Below are 23228 nucleotides of genomic sequence, written 5' to 3'. Positions count from 1 at the left end.
CACTTGTCAAACCACTATTAGTACTGCTCAGAAACTGCATCCCTTTTTGTGGATTTGTATCCGTGGTACTACATGCCGCCCACAATGCACAAGGTGCTGTTTCATGGAGCATCAATTGCCAAGGCAGCAGTGCTTCCAATTGGCCAACTTTCGGAGGAAGCTTTGGAATCTTGCCACAAAGATATCAGAAGATTCTGAACGCACCACACGCCAAAAATTTCACGCTTAGCTGAAATGGGAGATCTTTTCCGAAGGCACCTCCTTAATTCGGATCCTCTAATATCCAATAGTTATGTTCGTATAAATACTAAAAGGAATGTTTCAAAGGATATACGAAACTTATTTGTCTTGGTAGAGCCAACTTCTGATGAGGACAGTGACAGCTGGGAATCCGTTGAAAACTGGCAGTGGGTGGTTTATTTAACCCCTATGTTTTCTTATGTTTTATATATTTGTGTTCATTCATTATGGTACATAAATAATTTTATGTGGAATTGTGGTTTATGGTATAATTTGTTTGCTAGGCGATTTCTTACGTGTGTTCTATCAGACAAAATGTTGACGTAAAGTTAATTGACTAAATCATTAATAATGTTTAAAAAATAATTTCATGTATTTAACATGAAATTGTTTATTTAAATTATTAAATTTAATGTTAAACTTCTTATTTTTTTATTCCTAACTATTAATTTCAATTAAATGTTCCCTCTCTACTAAACCTGTCCAAATACTCGATTTTTGTTTTTTTCCGTCTCCTCGGTTGTTTAAAAAAACTCTCCGGATCGATTTTTCGGAAAATTTCATTATATTCATGTTTTATAGCCTAAACAAGATTATTAGGAAAAAAATCATCGAGCTAGTTATAAAAATATGGAAGATATGATTTTTGGCCAGCTTTTTTCGATTCCAGCCCACTGTGCGCTGTTTCTTCTTTTCCCATGCTTGGGCCAAACTGCATTCCTCCTTTGTTGTTTTCATTTCTTCCTCATTGCAGGAATTCTCCATAGGAAATGTCTTTCTGTGAGTCTTGGTTATAAATTGTCTATGGAGTGACGGCCTTTTCTTTCCAGTACGAACGAATCAATAACAGGTCCTTGAGATCCACTTCACCCATGAATTTTTTTATGATCTAACACACAAACAGACTTCCTAATCTCTTTTTTGCCTGTCAATACTATTCCCAGTTCGTAATTGTAGAATGCAGAGATCATGAATACGATTTATTTTCTTCTATTTGAGAACAAAAACAGGCCCAGTATGTTTTCCACAAATATCGTCCCCATGCAGTCTCATTTCCTTCACGTATTTTTGGACATCATTTCGGCTCAACCTCTCCACACAGTCAGTCTTGTATTTGCTTTTCAGTAGTCTTGCAAGAGCAGGAGAACTATAAAAATTGTCCTTTTAAATACAGCGTCCTTGATAGCGCAGTGATTCAGCCTTATTGCATCAATTTCAGAGTGTTCGTTGGTATAGTTTTCTCCATCACTTGCTGGACTTACATTCTCGTCTGAATCACTTGCTGGTAATTCTTCAGTATTTCGTCGATTGGAATTTTTTATATTTTTCTACTCGTTGAAGCCATAGTACGGATCCCTAATTACAAAAATAACCACGCACAGGAAGTACACCCGACGAGAATCACAACGCACTGCCTGAAAGAACACCACGCAGCATGAACGGATCGAGTGGACTGAAACGCGTGGTTTCGAAACTCAAATATCAAAAGAATATCTGGAAGGGGCCCTGGTACACGCTGACCGTTCCGAAGGACTCCTATCTTCGTTGATTACTGTCCACGAAAGAAGAAATAAAGAAATGCAGAGCGAAGCACATGGCCCCTTCACTTAAAATTAGCACGCTTAGAACTAACGAGGCGAACCAAACACTTGGGACTCGAGGTGATGACACACAAGGGAAAATCAGAGGGAGGACAGAGAGCTAATAAGAAAGATATAGTGGCCCATGCTAAAGGAGCTGACCCTTCTTGACGTCTCACAAGCAGAGTAGGCAGCAGTTTTCAAGATAGTACAGTTGAAGAAAGGCGTTCATTTTTAAGGCCAAATTCATTTGCTCGCCGGTTTACAACAGAATTTCATCGATACCTTCAAGACATAAAATCACAGTGAATACTTCATTGGAATTAAAAAATATACAAAAAGAGAGAAATTTCTTTCCATATAAAATACAATACCTAACGACAATATTGACAATATCTAAATTTTTTAGATAAAAAAGATCAGGAAGCGAACTGGGTAAGCATGACGGCATTGAGGAGTTAACACTCCCTTACTTGGCTCTAGAAGTCACGCTCTTGCATTCAGAAATTGACGTATCCGCAAAACTTCTCTATTATAGTTAGATAATTTATCTAAAAGTTATTACTGAGTTAAATTTAAAATGTAATACGTAAGAAAAACGTAATATTTACTTCATCTTAACAGAAGGACATAGTTTTAGAGATAAAGCTATACCAAATACAAATTCAGACTATAAATCTGTATTTCGAGACTTTGGAGAGTTTCGTCTCGTCTCGTCCAAAAGTGGTCTCGTCTCGAGTCTCGTCTCGAGTCTCGTCTCGAGTCTCGTCTCGAATTCTACCCAACTGTCTTGTCTCGAGGCAACACTAAGTACAACCGGGCTGCGTGTTTATGTAATTCTAAATTAAAGAGTTTTTTAAAGATATTACATTGATTTGTCATTTATTTCTAGTAGCATTATTATGTCGAAGAATTTCAACAGTAAAATTTTATGAGCCTACCTGATCCTGCACACTAGTATGGTACTTGAAGTCTCGCATATTTATATCGCAATGCGGTCGTTTACTCTGAAACGAAATCGAAATTTTAGTTAATGTTTCGGTAGATGGATGGGTAAAGCGTGTGATGCGGAATAAACTAACTACCTCATTCAGCCATTCTCACGAAAGATTAGAACTGAAAAATCGCGGGAGTTGCCACCCACTTCTGAGAAAAGTTGCATTCGTCATCAGAGTTCCAGTTCATTGCGACCTGTAGTGAGAATCATTCCTTAAGAGAATCAATCACTCAGCGGGCGGGGAGGGGACGGGAGGGGCCTGCCGCTCTTGTGTCCGCGACACTGCACGGCTGTTGGAATATTTTCTTCGCGGACGCGGACTCAAATTTGTCATTTTTAGGCTAAAAGATGGCAGATACGTCAAAATGCACGAAATTTTTGTTCTGACAGTGCAATAACTCGACAAAATCCTTAGGGAATGATCATAAAAATTTTTTTTTTAATTTTGACATTCAAATTGACATTGACTAAATAGGGAAATTGCATACTTTTTATAAACAGTATGCTGAAATACTACAGTAAACACTTAGTACCGCAGGATACTTTTTTCCGCTAAAATTTCAGTTTATACACTAGAAAATGACTCCCAAAAGTCACCCGAGTTTCGCGGGCTAAAAAATACCGCCCCCAACTAATCTTATGCCGTGACGTCATAGTTCAGTAGGAGTCCAAGATCCAAGCCCAGTACTGCAGGTTTGGAAGAGCCGCGTTGCGTTTAAAGGAGATCATGGCTGAAATAAGGAAAAATTACAAAAGGTGCATTGTTCCTCTGGGCAATAACACCCCAGAAAAAATTTTCGCCTCCATTCCCACGGAGGAAATTAGAAAAAAAGCCTCGATGCATGCCGTCTGTCGGAATGAGCGTTACGGAAAAATAAGAGTATAATAAACGGAATGATAAACCCATGTGCTATGTGAGCGAAGATAACTTTAATATAAATAATATTTCCATATTTCATTGACTGAATGATTTGAAACTGAGATTTTTCGATAATTCGGCCGCCGTAGAATAAAAACTCAACTTCTCAACAAAAATCGAGATAGGTGTTTCTCGATGGTTACGATGGACTCAAATTATTTATGGCTGTTGTTCAATTTCAGTTACGGAAGGACATAGGAAATTCCATGATGTTTAAAATCAAGGGAGGAAATATGAAAATATAGAGCAACGTTGATCCTCATGCATTCGAGTGCCAGCCAAGAAGACAGCGTTTTCTTATACTGTCGGCGTCAAAATGATGTGCCGCTGTACTTTGCAAATTTATATCCTGGCTTCACTGCATGCTATAATAATGAACTATTCGTCACTTTAAAGGAAATTTTATCCTAAAATTCTGATTTATTTTATCACAAAAAAATGGAAAAATGTAGACACGGCCAGTGCAATGACCCAAGTAGCAAAATCTTATGTAAAAATTATTTTAAAATATATTGCGAGAGCATTTTAAAATGGTTTTAACATAATTTTGAAAACATATTAGCTTTCTCTGTTTCAACGTTACAAATCTTTTTTTCACCATTTCAAAATGATTTTAACATAAGTTTAAAATATGTCCTACTCTTGTATAAGCTATGAAATATAGATTTTAAAATAGTTTTAAAATATGTTGTAACTAATTCAGCCTCTTTTAAAAATGATTAATTGCTATGTTAAAATGATATAAGTAAACACATGTTTGAAATTTCGAACTGTGCCAGGAACAGTAAAAAAAAATTTCCCACCTAACGTTTATCCTAGCGTCAACAGACATGAATGTTTTGAAGGAAATGGTACATGCATCGTGACAATTACAGAACCTCCTTCTCCGCGTGCTTTCACGAAAATCCCACCATTACCATACACATCTTGACATCTTGGAAATCAGATGTCAGAGTTTGGATTTGAAACACATTCATTCAAGAAACATGTATACTCAGTCCTTATCCCTTTTTAGTATGCAATAAAGCACATATTGAGAGTGTATTCAGGTGTTCCTTGATTGCATTCTCGGATCGTTCACTGTCCATTTTTTGATGATATGCCTTCATTTTGGGATAATTTTCCCAGAAATTCATTATTTTAAATTTCTAGAAATATTATGGAAAACAGCCAAAAAATACTGTTTTGTGGATTTCAAGATGGCGAAATTCAAACTCACTTTTGAAAAAAGGGATTCATTTTTGGTAGACAAAGTCTCCAAAATCATCTGTATTACTTGTTTTATGTAAAGCTACTTGTCAGTTACCACAATCACCTCCAAGGAATGAGAATGTTTATACTAGTTTATTTTATCACACTGGTATGACTAAGATTGAAATGACCTAATTACTTAATAATGACCTTAATTATTTCAAAATTATGTTAAAATGATTTTAACATTATGTTAAAATGATTAGAAAATAATTATCAAATTATTTCAAAATTATTTTAAAATGTGTGTAAAATAATTTTGAAATTGTTTTAAAATAATGTTCACATAATTATTTTTCTGTGAAATTAAAAAACGAACATTTTTGGCAAAAATAAGCCATTACTTCCTGCGGATCCAAGAATATACTATCAACAAAATGAGATCAAATGATACAAGACTTAAAAAGAGCAACGCCTAATACATTATTTTAAAATTATTTTAAAATCTTGAAAAAGTCATGAATTTAGCCATCTTATGATATTTTGATTTTAAAATCATTTGAAATAATTTTAAAATCATTTTTCAATATTCTTTTGCTACTTGGGGAATGACTCCGCGCACCGAAAAATTAGCCGTTTTGTCAACTTCATGAACTTTGCAACTCAACCTAAGGAAAACGACTACGTCTACAGCATTCATCTTCCACATTAATTTACACTCATCAGTGCGGATTAATAAAATGGCTTTTGGGTATTTTTAGAACTTATATTTTGTTATAAATTAATGAAAATATTTAAACATTATCTTGTCCCATAGTTTACCCCGAAAGATAAAGGAAGTTGTAGATGGAAAAAGAATGGAATCCAGAGGTGGTCACAAAAAATGAATCGCAGCATTCTTTGATTTTATTCTACGCCGTTGCTTGCTTTTCAGAAAAAGTTGACTCACAAGAGGAATGCTCCGCGGCCCTTGATTTGGAAACTCTGGAGATAGAGGAAGACGTGTGGATCAGCAATTTCCATTTAGTTGGTTGTCAGGATAAACCAAGGATCCAATTAAAGGTTGTCAGGCCATCGTAAAAAGATAGGACTGATGTGCACCACAGGGGAAATGGGGTGTTTGAGGGAAAGTCAAACCCAAAGTTTCCCAAAGAATGTGCAGTTCTATGTTGATCTTATTTCCCCAGTTAAAACCAAATAGAAATTGGATTGGGATGATATTTTCACCACGGGTTCCAGTGATAGTGAGTGTGCAGGTGATCATGGTTATCGTCGAAGGTCATCCCTCTAGGATTTCCGATACGGAATTTTTAAGTGACAACCGATCGCAATGACGATGAGCTCGCCTTTAGAGTAGGTTTCAGATATATCGAGAGAAAAGCTCCCAAAATGTATTAAAGACTCTGTTTGGAAAACATTCACATTTTAATGCTACTTTAGGAAGGATTTCATTACAAAAGTAACTTCTTAACACCTGAAGACGTTGTGTTTATTACATTGATCGAAGTGCGATTGACCGATTCTTTCTGCAGAATAGGAAGTGGCTTCGGGGTTTTTGAGTCACAAGATGGTAGATTGTGTTGGAAGTTCGTCTATATTATCGCTACTAAATTGAAACATTAATCGTCTGGCTTCCTCAGAGCTTCCTGTCGCCCTCCAGGCAAGGTATTTTTAAGTTGAAAGCATCATTGACTGCTTCGAGCTGAAAAATAAGTTCACCATAATACTCTCTACCGGACTGCCAAAAGAATACACATTTCACATGAGTATACGCTTTCGCCAATATTATACGCAAGTCTCACTTTGTTATGAACTATAAAACATTTCAGATGCACATCAGCTACCTTTCCATTTCTCGGCATCGACTTTCGGCGCCGACGAAGTCAATTAAAATACCCTGTTATCATGATGGAATCAATAACAGGAAGCTTGATAGGATCAGCCTAAGAATAACCATATTCCTTCATCTTTACGCAATTTATCGCTTTCAATGGAGGAGAAATAGATCAAATAATAGCCCTGAAGTCACATTGGACAACTCCGATACGTCTGCATTCAATAAATGAATCATAACCACGCCGTCGCATGTATTCAAGTATGCAACATCTACTATGGCCGTGCCGCCGTGCCTCCTCGTACTGAACTATGACGTCACTTTTCTACCAGCCAATCATCGGGCGTTTTCGCTTCTCACTTGCATTTGAAAATTCTCGTGAACTTTGATGCATTAAATATCGCAAACCACCTCATAAAATAATAAAAAACTTTCACCGAGGTATGCAAACATATATTTTCATATAATTTTGGGGCTATTGATTATATCTGAATTATATGCAAATTCCCTATTGCATTTGATTGAGGGTCAGGGGTTCCCTAGAGGTCTCAAATTTTACAGGTCTTATTTTTGATCAGTTCCACAACTTTTTTCATGGGGCCAGAAGGGTTTGAAAAAAAAATCGATTTTTCCGATCCGCTTTAATGAACAGTGTAGCATGTGTGGTACGCTGTTCAGCCGCCTCGGCGCTCCAACAGAAGCGACTTACGTTATCTGAGGATATTTGACGGAATTCCTTACCTATTATTCCCTAAAATCTTACCCTGGCCTTATATAAGCCCCTTAGCTTACGATAAGCTGTTTATCAACTTTTTCCGTAATAAAACAATAAGAAACGGATAATTCTCTTGCTTAGTGCTATGTGGGAACATTTACATAGAGACATGGAGCAATCAATACTTGTGCCTAGTTTAGTAAATCTAAGTTTATTGTAGTGAAATAATAAGAAAAATATGTACCTACGCTCCTTAATGCGTGAATATTCTTAAATTTTCTAACATATTCTCTCGATGAATCCTAGATTCTTATAGGCTTAACAGACAGTTCTGACTAGTTATACCTCATCATTCTGGATAGCTGGGAGTTGAGGGCATAATTTGTTTTATGCAGTGCAGTAGTTGGGCCGGTACGGGCCGGTGCGGCGTACTCCCTCAAATCCAAGCTCGTACGCGTACCGGTTAAACTACATTTTTAAATCTGTAAAAAATATTCCTACTGTAAATTGTCCAATTGATTTCAGAAAGAAACGATTATTTACTTGCACAGAGTTATCTCGTGGCACATCTTGGCACTAATACAAGAGTTGGAGTTTGAAATTTCAATCGCGGCCGAATGTATTATATATGTTCAAATGTTGGCAATTTTTGGTGAGTACCACCTAATTTTTTTCCCAACTTCCTCACTGGTTTTATGGTAATTAACTAGAAGCAGGTGAGGATTTCTATAATTATGACAGGGTCCATAACAATTAAACTAATAAAAGGAGATAGGAATGATCTAAATAAGACTTAATTATTTTGTAGAGGAATAGGGCATCGTTGCAGTATCGCCTGTCGTGCAAGGGTTTTAAATTGACAAGGAATTGAAGATAAGAAGTGTTGTAATCAGGCAGTGAGATTCGTAATCATTACATTTATTTTGGACGTGTTCAAGCCGGATTGAGTCTGTATCATAATAAGGTGACCAGTTAACTGAGTATATTCTTTTTGGAACGTAGTGAAGCGATATATCTACAGTCTTTATCGCTTGAATATTGCTAAATTTTGGACATATTCTCTGAATGAATCTTAAAGACGTGTAAATGCACCGTAGTTCCGATCGTGGTCGGTACGCGCGTAGTATAAACGGGGCATGATGCTCCTCCGTTACGCTGCCGCAGCTATTCTGCAACGCTGCAGTGGCGCCCTAGCAACGCGCACGGCATTCAAAAAACGGAAATTTGAGGGTTGCTGTCGCGCGTCATCAGCTCGTGGGCACCGCCGCGCCTGCAGCGCCACGGTGGAGCGCTGCTGCTGAGCTTCCGTAGCTATTTGTGTTTACAGGGTTGCTTCTCCTCTTCCCGAATACTCCTCCTTAATCCCAGGTCTACCTCTCTTTTACCCTTACAATCATAATCATGCGAATCTACCATCTCAACTTCATCCCCTTGCTTCTTCTCACACGTCATCATCCCAAAATTCACCTGAGAACTTGCTCCTGCTTTCATCAAATACAACATCACAAGTACAAATTACTTTTCTTTCATATAGGCTCCACAATCTATATCCATTAGAACGAAAACCAAGCAAATCACATATCTTTCCTCTGTCTTCAAATTTGCCTACTCTTTAATTCAGATTTGTTCTTACGAAAAAATGCCACACACCCAAACACTCAACTTACTGACATCTGGACTAAAACCATACCACAACTCTGCTGGCACCTTGCCGTTATCCAATGCTTTAGTTGGACTCCTGTTAATGAAGTAGGCTGCAGTCATGGCAGCTTCCACCCAAAATGTTTTTCTTAAACTGGAACCCAACATCATACACCTGGCTTTATCTAAAATTTTTCTATTCATTCTCTCTGCAAATCCATTCTGTTGATGTGATAGTGGGATGCTTGTCTCAAACTGAATTCCTTTCTCCTGGAAAAAAAACTTAAACATTCTCATTTACATGCTCTGCTCCATTGTCACATCTAAACTGACATATCTTAGAAGAGAATCTGCTGGTTGCCATCCCCTTATAAATTCTTAAATAATTTATTACTCCACTTTTCCTTTTTAAACCAAGCAATACAGTAAAATGAGAGAAGTCATCTTTCAAAGTCAGCAAGTATTTCAATCCCTTGTAAACAGTGGGCGATATAGGTCCACATCATCACTATGAACTCTCTCAAGTGGTCTACGAGACCTTTCTCCTCTGATTGAGTGAAAGACATGCCTGCTTCCCTTGTACGCAAATACCACACCATTCATATTTAGCATTTAACCCAAACAGTCCATCAACCGCTTTACCAATCTACTTCAGTCCTTCAACTCCTATGTGACCCAATCTCCGGTGCCACAATAGGGAAATTGCATACTTTTTTTATAGATAGTATGCTGATATACTACAGTAAATACTTAGTACCGCAATATGCTTTTTTCCGCTTAAAATTCAGTTTATACACTAGAAAATGACTCCCAAAAGTCTTCCGAGTTGACTTACGTTATAGTTTAATTTATTATTATTTATTTTTTTTTTCTTTTAATTATTTATTAAAATTATTTATTTAACTTTATTTTAATTGAAATAATTATTAAATTATAATAATTTTGTTGTTGCTTTTTAAAATAGTTTATATTGTAATTAAGGAACTCGGCAAATTAAATTTCCGCCTGTTTATCAAAAACATGTCCTATTGTATTATTTAATAGGCCTGGCCTGCCCAGTGATAATTTCAACGGCCGCGGTATATTGACCGTGCAAAGGTAGCATAATCATTAGTCTTTTAATAGGAGGCTGGAATGAAAGGTTTAACGAGAAATTGACTGTTTCAATTGCAATCTGGAATTTATCTTTTGAGTCAAAAGAATGAAATATAAGTTCACCATGTTTAAAATCAAGGGAGGAAATATGAAAATATAGAGCAACGTGTTCCTCATACATTCTGTCAGCCAAGAAGACGTCGTTTTCTTCTACTGTCGGCGTCAAAATGATGTGCCGCTGTACTTAGAAAATTTATATCTTAGCTTCAGTGCATGCTATAATAATGAATTATACGTCATTTTAAAGAAAATTTTATCCTTTACTCCGATTAATTTTTTTTTACAAAAATTCAACAATGTAGACACACCAAGACAATAAATGACTCCGCGCACCGAAAAATTAGCCGTTTTGTCAACCTCATGAACTTTGTAACTCAACCTAGGGAAAACTACTGCGTCAACAGAATTCTTCTTCCATAAAAATTAACAAACATCAGTGTGGATGGCTTTTGGGTATTATAGAGCGCATATTTTGTTATAAATTAATGAAAATATTTAAACAGTATCTTGTCCTATAAGCCTGTAAGAAAAGATAAAATGTACGCTGAAAGAAAAAATAAAACTGATAGAAACACTTTTTAATTTAGGTTCGAAGATTTTCGCGGCGTTGGTTAGATGATCTTTCCATTCTATTCGGTTTTTTTCACCGCGTTTGTTGTATTTTAAAGACAACAGTTTCGCCGGCGTTGCAGTCGGCGTCTTCAGGTCGAAGGTAAAATTTTTGGAAAATTTTTCCGCCTTTAATAGGCATAAAATTTTTCGCCTTATATAGGCGGCGGCGGCTGCTGATCCGCTGCTGCTCTCTCATTGGCCGGTTGTCCATCTCTCATTGTTGGTGGTCGGAGAATCCTCTTCCATGCAGTATGCAAGCTGTAGCCTTGATCTCTGTTGAAATTTGCGGGCGTTTTCGCTATCTCAATAGCTTCTCTGATCAAGCGAGGGAAGTATTTATTCTCTTTAGCTATTATCCTGGCGTCTTCAAAGAGGATGTTATGCCCAGGTTCACTCCAAGCATGCTCAGATATGGCTGAGAGTTGGTGCTGCTGCTTGTTTTTCGTAGCCCTCCGATGTTCCTGCAATCGGACTTTCATTGATCTGCAGGTCTCGCCAATGTAATATTTACCACATGAACAAGGCACTCGATATATACCCTCATAAAGGTCCATTGGGAGTTTGTCCTTCGCTCCGGGTAGCATGTCTGATATCTTTGTCACGCAATTGAAACGTGTAATTACGTTGTGTTTTCTGAGCATTCTGGCAATCTTTTCTGATGTGCCCGCCACAAAGGGAATTGTGGCGTATGCTTCCGGCTCCGGCCGGCTCTCTTCCTCAGAGGTCCTTTTTGGGGCTGCGTCTTTGTTCTCCTGCTCCACAAATCTTCTATTCAACATGCTACTGCTGTAGCCATTCCTTACCAGCACTTCAATGAGATGCTTCACAATGGAAATGGAATATGATGGTCAACTTCCCTTCCTGGATGTTTTGGTAAAAAGGAAAAGAGATGGGCTCCTAGGACATGCCGTTCACAGAAAGAAAACGCATACTGACCGCTATCTGAACGCTTCTTCGCACCACCAACCAGTGCAAAAAATCTCCTTGGTGGCAACATTAATACATCGTGCCTATGCCATCTCAAACACCGAGTCACTATCTGCGGAGAAGAAGCATCTCATTGAAGTGCTGGTAAGGAATGGCTACAGCAGTAGCATGTTGAATAACCCTAAATAACTAAAATACCCTGTTATCATGATGGAATCAGTAACAGGAAGCTTGCTAGGATCAGCCTAAGAATAACCATATTCCTTCATCTTCACGCAATCTATCGCTTTCAATGGAGGAGAAATAGATCAAATAATAGCCCTGCAGTCACAATTAACAACTCCGATACGTCTGCACTTCAATAAATGAATCATAACCACGCCGTTGCTCGTATTCAAGTATACCTCAACCATCGCCGTGCCGCCGTGCCTCCTCGTACTGAATAATGATGTCACTTTTCTACCAGCCAATCATCGGGCGTTTTCGATTCTCATTTGTATTTGAAAATTCTCGTGAACTTTGATGAATTAAATATCGCAAACCACGTCATAAAATAATAAAAAAAAAACTTTCACCGTGGTATGAAAACATGTATTTTTATATAATTTTGGGGCTCTTGATTATATATGAATTATATGCAAGTTCCCTGTTGTATACAATCACTAATTCCAATAAATGCTCCCACATTAGATAATTCTTTTAACTCCAAATCATACATATTTGACTCTCTCCATCCCACTGCTACAACAGCTTGATTTTTAGTAATAGTGCGTGAACCATTCTCAATAATAACTTTGAACCCCTTTTTTCCAATCTAGAAATAGAAATCAAGTTGCACTCTAAATTTTCAACTATCAACTCATTCTTTAGTTCTATTTTTCTTGGTTTCCCTTCAGCATAACTGGGATACACATCACCAATTTCTTTTTATATTAAATAGGTACTTGCTTTTGCTACACCAATCTTAACTAATTCTTTCGGCTTTCTTCTATTTACTACAGAAGTATGTACCGTAACCAGATGGTCAGAAGCACCAGAATCTAGAATCCATACATTATTTATCTTGTAATTTACTGTTCGAAATGTAACAAAAACTATGCGTTGGCAGTTCATTCTCAGTAGACTCCTGCCTTATACAGTGTGCATTACCTGATTTGAAACTCTCTGCACCTTTGTACATCCTTCCACTCGGTCGGCGTTAACGCACGTAATAAATTAAAGTTAGTTAAAAATACATCCCGAACTCTCACCTCGCCATAATTATGAAAATGAGGTGGGGAATAAAAATGATGAACAACAACATAAAATTACATGTGCAAGGAATTGAGAAAGTAATCGTTGCATTTGATACGTTTTCATAGAGTTAATTTCATAAAAATGGTGGACGTATTTTTCACATTATGACAATCAATCCTGTTGTTATTTTATAAACAGAGTTGTTACAATCCTGTTGTTAGTTTACATCCAGAAAGCTAGCAATGAAGTCAAAAGGCCGTTTTACATGGGGAAAGGAATTGCGCAGGTTAGAACTGCATTCATTTCTAAAACGGCCTGGTTATTATGAGGAAATTTAACAGTCAAACGCTCCAAAATTTCAATTTTCAAACATTTTCGACGTGAAACACAGGAAGTAAACAATGAAGTAAGAACTCGATCAATAATAATTTCCCACCAAATTCATTGATGACCACGGAATATATTTTCACTCTCAAAATTTCTAACATACCCTTTGCATGAAAAACTTGCAACGTGAAAAAAGATAGAAATAATTCAATTTTCGGTAGTTAGAAGCAGTGGCGGATCCAGAATGGAGACAAAGGGGTTAATCTACCATCAGTAGTGGGGGTCTGACAAAATGATAATTCTATCTAGTGTAAATTGGATACCGAAGGGGGGGCTATAGCCTCCTAAGCCCCCCTAAAGATCCGCGACTGGTTTGAAGGGAATTCATATAGGTATCCCTCTGTGAATTACTAGACACGCGCTTAATTCACACTTTTCAGGTGAGTAAAATTGAAATCGATGGATTAATTTTCGATCGTTTTAACTGAATTTAAAATTTGGAGCTTTATCTTTAAATTTACTTTCAGGTAAATTAATTTTTCAAATTATGAATTATCGAGGTAAAATGACGCTGCTGGATGATTTTTACACTCAAGGTACACAATTATTTTCGGCGATTTGCACGAAATTCCCGACTTTCCCTTTTCTCTGTAATTAACAGAGTAACGATAAATAAACAATTTTCGAGTGAATTAAATGAAAATAATTGAGTGAGGATAACGGCGCGAGGTGGTCGTTTTCACTATTCTCATAATTTGATTTCTCCACTTCGTAGAGAATATGGAATTGACCGTGTGAATTTCTAGTTAAATGATATTTATTAACATTTTTCAGTTTAGCAATTCAAAAATCAATAAATATTTGAATAAAAAATTGAATTTGTTCAGGAAACTATTAGATGCCCAATAAAATCACATTCTTCAGTAAAGCTTGTACATGGAACGCAAAAAGTAATTTTCTTGCCCTCTGCCGTGGCTCCGCAAATTGAAGCAGTCAACAACGCTCACCCGGTAGTAGCTGATAATGTTACATTATGTATGCTAGTTATGCCATATCCTCTAGTCATTGCCACGCCCCTCAAATAATAAAGTAGCAGAGCCCACTGTAGTGCAGAGGATAGTTTATTCAAACTAATCTAAGGTGCGAAAAATTTATATGATGAAGCCAACCGTGAAAGTCGAGTAAAGCAGATTGCAGATGTGCAGGAAGCAGATTGATGTAATAGATGTGCATTAATAGATAATTTTCCTCGTACTATGGGTTATGAGAAAAAGCTGTGCTGACCAGTTATAATATGTAGGGTAATAAAATATGAATGACAAAAGTCATTAGGCAGAAAAAAACCAGATTACATTACTGTTGGCCTGCAACATTGGCCTAGGGCAGTGGTCGGCTAACTTACAATAAAAATTCTTTGAATTGGCGATGATTAATAGCATTAGCTAAAATGGAGTTGATAACGGTAACCATTAATTCACTAACTTTACAAATTTCATCCCAAAAATGTTTGCGCACAAAGCGCTTCTTGGTGAAGGATACATACAATGGTAAACAAGAATCACGTGATTTATTTTTTCTTTCAAAATAGCAACAAACCCTTTTCTTACGCCGGTCATACTTTTGGCCCCATCTGTTGAAATCGACACAATTTTATCGAAGGGAATATGATGCTTATCCATACACTCAATTTGCGACGCATTAGCGATATCTTCTTCATGCGTCCGACCTTTGAGTGGCAACAATCCAAAAAGTTCTCCTTAAGGGCCTGGATGAGGCATAAATCATACAAAAAGTGAAACTTGCGCTGTATCATTTACATCACACGACTCGTCAACTGCTATTAATAAAGCCGAAACCAATTTCAGATCTTCGATATGCTGGGTGATTATATTCGAGCACATTTTAATTGTTCTAACTTAAATGGTTTTTGCAGACAATGGTAACTCTTTTATTCTTTTCAGAATATCTTATTTGTTCTTAAAATCCCGAAATAGCTCTTCGGATGCATTTATAAAAAAAATTGTATTCGCCATCTGTGAACGGTTCCCATCTCTTAGTAATCTCTTGGCTAAAAACAAAACCTGCCATATTAATATTGCTGGAAGATTGAATCCAGGTATTAAATACAGAAGTTGACGGCTCTTGACTCTACTGAAGTTCCTCAACTGCTTTCTTCCTTGCATCACTGGTAGGATATTTAGTGATAAATGACGCGTGCTTTCTTGTGAAGTGACTCTTTAAATTTGACTTCCTGTTATGCGCGAATTTTTCCTTACAAATAAGACATGTCGGAAGTCCATTCAAGTTTTGAATAAACGCAAAATTCTCGATCCACTCAACTTTAAATTCGAGGTTTTCATCTTCCGTTTTTCTTTGCTTTTGGTAGCCATGTTACTTGGGGTGCCTATGGAAGTTATCGAAAAATCGATTAGAAATTTTTTACCCGAACCACAAATATACATAGTAGGTGTAAGGAAATCGTACAAAAATACCTGGAAGATGTGCAGGTATATTGAAAAATACAAGAACTTTTTAATAATACAGGACAACGGCAGACACGTCAGATAAGACAAAAATGTTCACACTGCAACTCCTGGTCTGTGATGCCAATTTGTACCCCCACTACTTTAGAAGAAGTATGCGCCCGCATGCTTGTAGTGCCTTTGTATCACACCAGAGTACGCCGAAAACATACGAACAATTTCAGCCGGTAGCTATCACATGGTTTGTGTTTACATTTACGAAAACTAATAAAATTAAACTCGATGCTCGTTACGTATTTTTACAAAACTATAAAATTTTAATTACCTAAGTATCTATCCTTTAACTTAAATAAAAATTATATATTTTCTCGATTCATAGAAGAATTTTAATTTATCAAAATAATATGTAATTTTTTCTTACCAAGTTTTTTTAATGATAATATTTTTGCGCCTCCCGTGGATATCTGTGTCAAAGACGCACTTCGACCACAGGGCTGGACCACTGGGAAATGGTTGCCAGTTTCAACATTCCAGACGCATTGAATTCAATTTATCTCCTTCATAAAATTATCAGCTCGTGATATTACACAACAGCATACAATTACATTTTCTTAACTACCTTTTAAATTTCAATCCAGCGCTTTCGGCGTATTTACGCTCGAAGAGCCACTTTTTGAATTAAAGCAAATCGTCTGAACGATAGAAATTTGTGCAGGAACTCCGGATTTCTCACTTCTCATCTATAGGAACATCCGCAAAATGAACCTGTCAGCCTTTGTTTTTATAATTTTTCTCGCAATACACCCAAATTCTAGTTATTGCTCCATTTTTGACGCTGGCAGTTAAAAAAATGTTGGTGGCTTCTAAACAAAGAGGAAATAGAGTTAATCTCGCGTAAGGTTAAGTGAGTTATCTTTCTTTTTCATTGCGAGCAAGTTGTACGTCGAGTGAGGGTAAATATGGGGTGGGGGGGGGGGCGAGAGGAGGCATGCAAGGCGCTCACATTCGTTCGAGTGAAATGTGTTTATAGGTGCCCTCAGTGGCCCTTGGCTCCCTCCCGCTAATTGGACGCTTCAACCCCCCCCCCCCCTCCCCGGCCCCCCAACGCCAAGAATAGCACCCTTGAAGGCATCGAGGGCTGCAGATAAAATCCCACCACGTCGGCACACCACAAGATTCGCAGATAAAGCATGCTCTTGCCAGATTCCGCAGAGTTCCCCCCCTTCTCTGCCCGCCCGTCCCCTCCCCCGCCCCTCCCACCACTCATGGAATGCGCTGGCCTTGTTCGACAATGTGATTGATCGAAAAATTGCTGGTGCTTTCGATTCACGGCGATAGCTTAGCTGAGCCTTCGAAGTAGAGTGCTCTGGCACTCGAGTCGGCCGTTTCGTACGCGCTCCACGAACCTTATTTCGCGGTCCAATACTACGCTCATCTCGCACGCGTTGACATCGATTGGAGGAAAGTGATACTTCGTGGAACTCCATTGGTGCAAGAAGTAAGAAATCTTTGCAAATTCCACTCTGAAAAATAAATATAATTTTACTCTAACGGAGTCTCTATTTGAGTCCAATAAAGTTTTATTATTTTTCTAGGTGGACTATGCGAAGTTTTCGTACTTCCTGGAGTGACTTAGGGTACTGTTATGTTTTCAGTTTCTCGCAGTCACACTCTACACGTTCGAGTCGAGCATAATGATCGACTGCCATACGTAGCGGTGGGTGCCAAAAAACCAGGTTGATGGTCGATTCATGTGTGTGTGACTGCGAAGCACGGATCCATTTGGTCGATCTACAGTCCATCAATGGGTGGAGTTAAAGGAATCAAACTTTGAATTCATTAGGAATCGGTGTTAATAAATGTAGCGTACAATACACCGCTAGCTAATAGGGCAAGGAATTCACTTACAGCTTGCTTATTTTCAAAATCTAACCAGTTAGGGGCGATCGTAAGCCAAAAGGTAAGTATTTTGTGAATTTTATATTTGAGATGTAAAAATTTCTACCTTTCGCCTGCAGAATTTCTGCTTTCTTTCCAACTCGGTAACCGCGAAGATTTTTGACCATCTTGGCCATATCTGAGTCGATAATAGTTGCAAGGCATCGTTTTTTAACTACCATCATGCTAGCAGGCATCGACGAGTAAACTCCGTCCAAGATGGCGATCGACGCACCGTAATTCTGTCCATTTCATCATTCTGTGGACGACTCTCCGCTCCAAAGTGAGTCGAAGAAGAGCGGTTCAAAATTCATTCTCATCGAAGAACAAAAACTAAAACTGTCCACGGAACGAAAGGATGGGGTTCACAGCGATTATTTTACATGTGAAATTGAGATAAACTACTTCTTTGAACTAATTTTATTCCGGTAAACAATCACAATCTCAGTCAAGATCGTCCATAATCGTATAAAGTGGGTCATTTGTATTCCATACAATGATGAACAGGCATGTTTAGTTTACGCAGATAATATAAAAATAGTTGAAAATAGTAATTGTTTCATTTGAAAAAGTTTTTCATGAAAATACGAATAACAATAGATCATCTTGAAGATGAAAAACATTTTGGGGTCCATATCCCTGTTTGGGGTAAAGGTTGCCTCGATTGAAGAGTGATTCCCATTGATTGTTATTTTGAACTACTAGATGATCCATGCATTGGCTGACGAACACCAGTTTCTACAGCTTCTTTGTAAAAAAAGCTTCAAAAAAGTCGAAGTTCCAGAAAACTTGATTGTTTCTGGCTTTACTTTGTGAAAATCCATTCTTAATAATAAAACGTTATTGTACTTTTCCACACGAATTAATTAAATCGTGTGGAAAAGTACAATAACGTTTTATTATTACGAAGTTCCAGAGTTTGAAGAGTTGAAACTCGATATCTACTGTATGTGTTGTAGTAAAAAAATCGGAAATGAAAAGAAAATTTAATTCTAAGTTTTCTCAATATCATCAGAAACACGTATAATGGAAAATACTATCGGGTGCTTTAGATTCCCAATGAGATTTGCCGCTCGTTAACGGTGATTGTCAAGCAATCAAGAGAAATTACACAATTCGAAGCGGATAATCACGCATGTGCAGTTCGTCCGATGTATTTATACTGGACTATATGTATTTATTTATACCACTGTCACCAAGCCAGTTGGACGCCTAAGCTCTCAGCTCTCGGAGCATCTCTCCCGAGCGGAAATTACTTCGTGCAAATGCAAGTTCATACAACTTTTAGTAATAAACTTTTCTGGCTTTAAATCCCAATTGCGCTAACTGTATATTAGGCCGGCCCTTATATATAATAATTAGTAAAAATTAAATTCTTACAGCCTCAAAAACCTAACTGAAGTACATTTTCATGCATTAAAGCTTAGATTAATTCAAAATAACAGGAACCCATGCCACCAGGGCAGAGCCGGCCTTAGGGCGGGGCGACCGGGGCGACTGCCCCGGGCCCCGCGCTTTGGGGGGCCCCGCGTTCGTGAAAAAAATTAAAATATACGATAGTTTGAAAACGTAATTTCAACTATTACTGTATTGTTAAGTCCGTGCTAGACAAAAAATAATATTATGAAAAAGGAATAATAATGCAGTAATTTAAAGCAAAAAGTGCGCTTTTTATGTTTATTTTACGTTATAATTTTATGAATAAATATAAATATAAATTTAATTTGTATTATACTATTTTGAACTCAACTGCGTGATGGTATCATAACGGCGTAATTACGAAGTCTGAATTTGGGAGGGGAACACATACTTAGCCAGAGAGTGGTAGGGATTCAAAATGCTCGAGTTCGTAGATGGGGTATAGAGTTTAATATTTTAAGTGAAGGGCCCCGCACTGAAGGTTCGCCCCTAGCCCCGCACCTGCTAGCGCCGTCACTGCACCAGGGTCTTAAGGACTGAGGACCTAAAATTTGATTTTTTTGAGTCTGAAAAGACTTTACCCCAATGAAACACGCGAAGGTAAGGAAAATGTGGGCCGACATTTGGCTTTTTTTGAAGTATTTGCAAGCGGCGTTTGCGAGATATGGTCGCCCGCAATCCGTTCCACTCCCCAGAGAGATCGCAGCGCCGCCAATGGTGATACGGACCGCGCCACGTACTTCAGATGCTCCCCCTCCCACCACTCCAGGCATACGTGATGCGTGTGAACACCTACATTTATATGCTACGCAATTCCACGATTATTGTCTGGTGTCATGATTATCCCATTTATGCTGAAGGTTTGAAAAATGTGAATCTTACCCTGATTTTCACATATTGTAGATAAAAATACGTATGAAAACAATATCCGAAAGAAAAAACAATGTATCTCTTGCCAATTATTAATTACGAGGTATTCCAAAAATGGAAAACTAGGCAAATCCACTACTGTGACGTACTCGTTGATAACATGCAAAAAATTTGATTCACAATTTTATTAACTCACTATTAAAAATGAATTTTAGGTGAACACTTCACATGCAAGGATAAATTGCAATTTTCACATTGAAAAGTGGTATTTTTGTGACATTGGACACAACGAGTTAGCCTTCCCTGCTTTACATTCTAATGTTTTGTGCCATCATTACATGAGTCAGGTTTACGATTCATAGATGATCTCCCTTTCCCACCACGCCTAGTAATATTACCATATGCCTCTATATAGTGACAGTCCACACGGCGACGAAATTCAAGAAGATCCATAGGCTTCACATCGTTTATTTTATGCAATTGCCAAGCATTTTGTAAATCCAGCTCAAAGCAGAATAACCGGAGGGCTCGAGTACCATTTCTTTCCACGGATTGAAGCTTGATATTTGTCAATATTTCCACCAGCTCGGTCCACTCCTCCCATATACTGATTATAAACCTTGATTAAATTTGGCTGAATAACTTGTATTTTTTTCTGCTCTTGAGAATAATTGACTGTTGCGAAAGATTAACGGTTAAGATGCGTTTGGTGGAGAAAAAAAGTAAACAAGAAAAATTTATCAACGATCGGACTAGCACATCATGTGACTTGAATGCAATTTCTACCAGTTAACAATATTTTATTCTGATATTATTTTCACGTCTCAGTTGGCCCCAGTTACCCCAGGACTTAGGGGTAACTGGATCACCCCAGGGAAAATCCCATTTGAGCACTGCCATTGCTATTTTGTTATGGCATAACTATATTTGGATCTATCAAAGTACTTTAAATGATCAGAAAAAATATTGGTTAACGCATCTTTTTTTATTATTATGAATATTTAGGCCGTTGTATTAGGACGTTAGCGGAGACCTCACGGATTTTCCTTTCAAAACACAATAAAGGAAGCGTCTTACAATCAACAAAAACAAAGAAATGTCGCCATGTGTTCTCTTCCAGAGGTGATTGTTTTGCGTTGAATACTCTGATATGATTAATAGCGCCCTTAGGTTTTGAAGGAATCCTGACGGAAGGAAGTCTCATCACAGTTGAATATTTGGCCTGACTTCCCTTTCAAACCAAGTGTCTAAACAAGTTCCGTTAATTTTAAGAAAAAGTCATGAAATATTCCAGGATTAGTTTGGTCACAACGAGAGTATTGAATGCTTCGAGCAAACTATAATGGATAGGCTACTTCTTTTTCGAAACGAAAAAAACTAGTCTGGGCCAGGCCGCTGATTTTTTAATCTGGTATCGAGATTGTTCAGAACAATGGAACACTTTACAATGTGTAATAACTTTTCACCAGTAAGGCCAAAACTTTTATTGCATTGGCAAATTCCTCTTTCTCAGCCGCAGAGAAATAAGGAGCCTCACACCCACCTCAACTACTTGGGCGTTGAGATGTGAGTCCTTTCCCCCGAGTTTCAGAAACATGATGTTATACGTACTTCTAGCAATGGGATAAAATAATGCTGCTCCACAAGTAGTTCTATTCCCGTTTTTTACATCAGGATCTTCAATTGAGTAGGTTAGTCTAACACCCTTCTCAGTTTTCCTTATATTTGCGCACCATTATCAGCAGCTGAGCAAAAAGGTTATGTTGAAGGAATTTTTAAGTTATTTCAGAGCTAGGTTAAGTTGCATAATAAATATGTTCGTGCATATCTTATTCAAATTAACTGTTGGGGTAGCTGAGTCCGTCATGACCCAGTTACCCCAACGCAATGCCCCAGTTACCCCATTTATTAAAAACGTTTGGGGTAACTGGAACACCCCAATTACTAAAACTACAGGAAGTTTAAGAGTTATAACAACCACATACATGGACACAATCAATTTTCATGTTTATCCTAAAGTAGTTAATAGTTTGAAATTACTCACCACGTAACAATGGAAACCAGCTTATCTCACTGAGACAGGTCGTTGCTTTGAAAAATCTCCACACTAAAATTCCACAGCAGCCTAAACCCACTAACTAGCTTCCAATGAGGTAAAACGTGTTGTTCAAGGAACAAAAGAAGAAGTACGTGTGCTAACCTGATGAACTTAAAATTCCCATTAATATGCATTTTATCGACCCATGCCCCAGTTATCCCATGGTCCCAGTTACCCTGGAGCACCTTACATATGTACTTGCTGAGTTAAGGGGTCATCAATGAGTCGTCATCACAGCGAGTGATGCCATCAATTCTATTAATTGAGACATCGATAGTACCCTTAAAAGTAAGAGGGAAGAATGACGTTTTACACCTCTCTCTTTTACAGTTTATTTATTTTATTTTCTTCTCATATTCACGTCTATAATAGTACGAAGGCGAACGAAAGATATTTTTCACGTCTTCTGAGAAAATATCTTCTTTGAATTTTCTACGAAAATTTAGCTTATAAATCGGTCTACGCTCTAATATACAATAAGTTGTCCTAGCGAGTGACGCCATCAATTGTATTACTTGAAACACCAATGCCATCCGTGTGCAAAGAGTAGTATTAGACGTTGAAGTCTCTGACGTGGTTAGAGTCACTTCTGGCGTCCCTCAGGGTAGTGCCATTGGCCCACTCTAATTCCTTCTTTATATAAACGACGTTGGTGAAATAGTACACAGTAAGCTACGATTATTTGCAGACGACGCTGTAGTTTACAGGATAATCGTTCCAGTAAAGATAGGGATGAACTATCGAACGACCTTGCTGCTCTCCGAGCGCGGTGCGATGCGTGGCAGTTACAATTAAATTTGAAAAAATGCGTAGGACTAATGAATTTCTGAAAAAAGAACTACCAACAGCATTGGTATATCATTCAGATTACGCATTTACAGACTGTAGAATCCGTGAAACCTCAGTTTCAACAAATGTTTTAAATGCTAACCTGTAGAATGATTCGTCCCATATGACGGCCTTTATGTAATTTCGAAAAGACGATCAAATTATGACCGCTTCTGCCATTTTGGCGCATTCAATAGGAAATTAAAGCTTAAAAGTAT

The sequence above is a fragment of the Ischnura elegans genome, chromosome X (genome assembly GCF_921293095.1).
Source record: "Ischnura elegans chromosome X, ioIscEleg1.1, whole genome shotgun sequence".
Taxonomy (NCBI): Eukaryota; Metazoa; Arthropoda; class Insecta; order Odonata; family Coenagrionidae; genus Ischnura; species Ischnura elegans.
Note: the sequence above shows the minus strand (reverse complement) of the source record.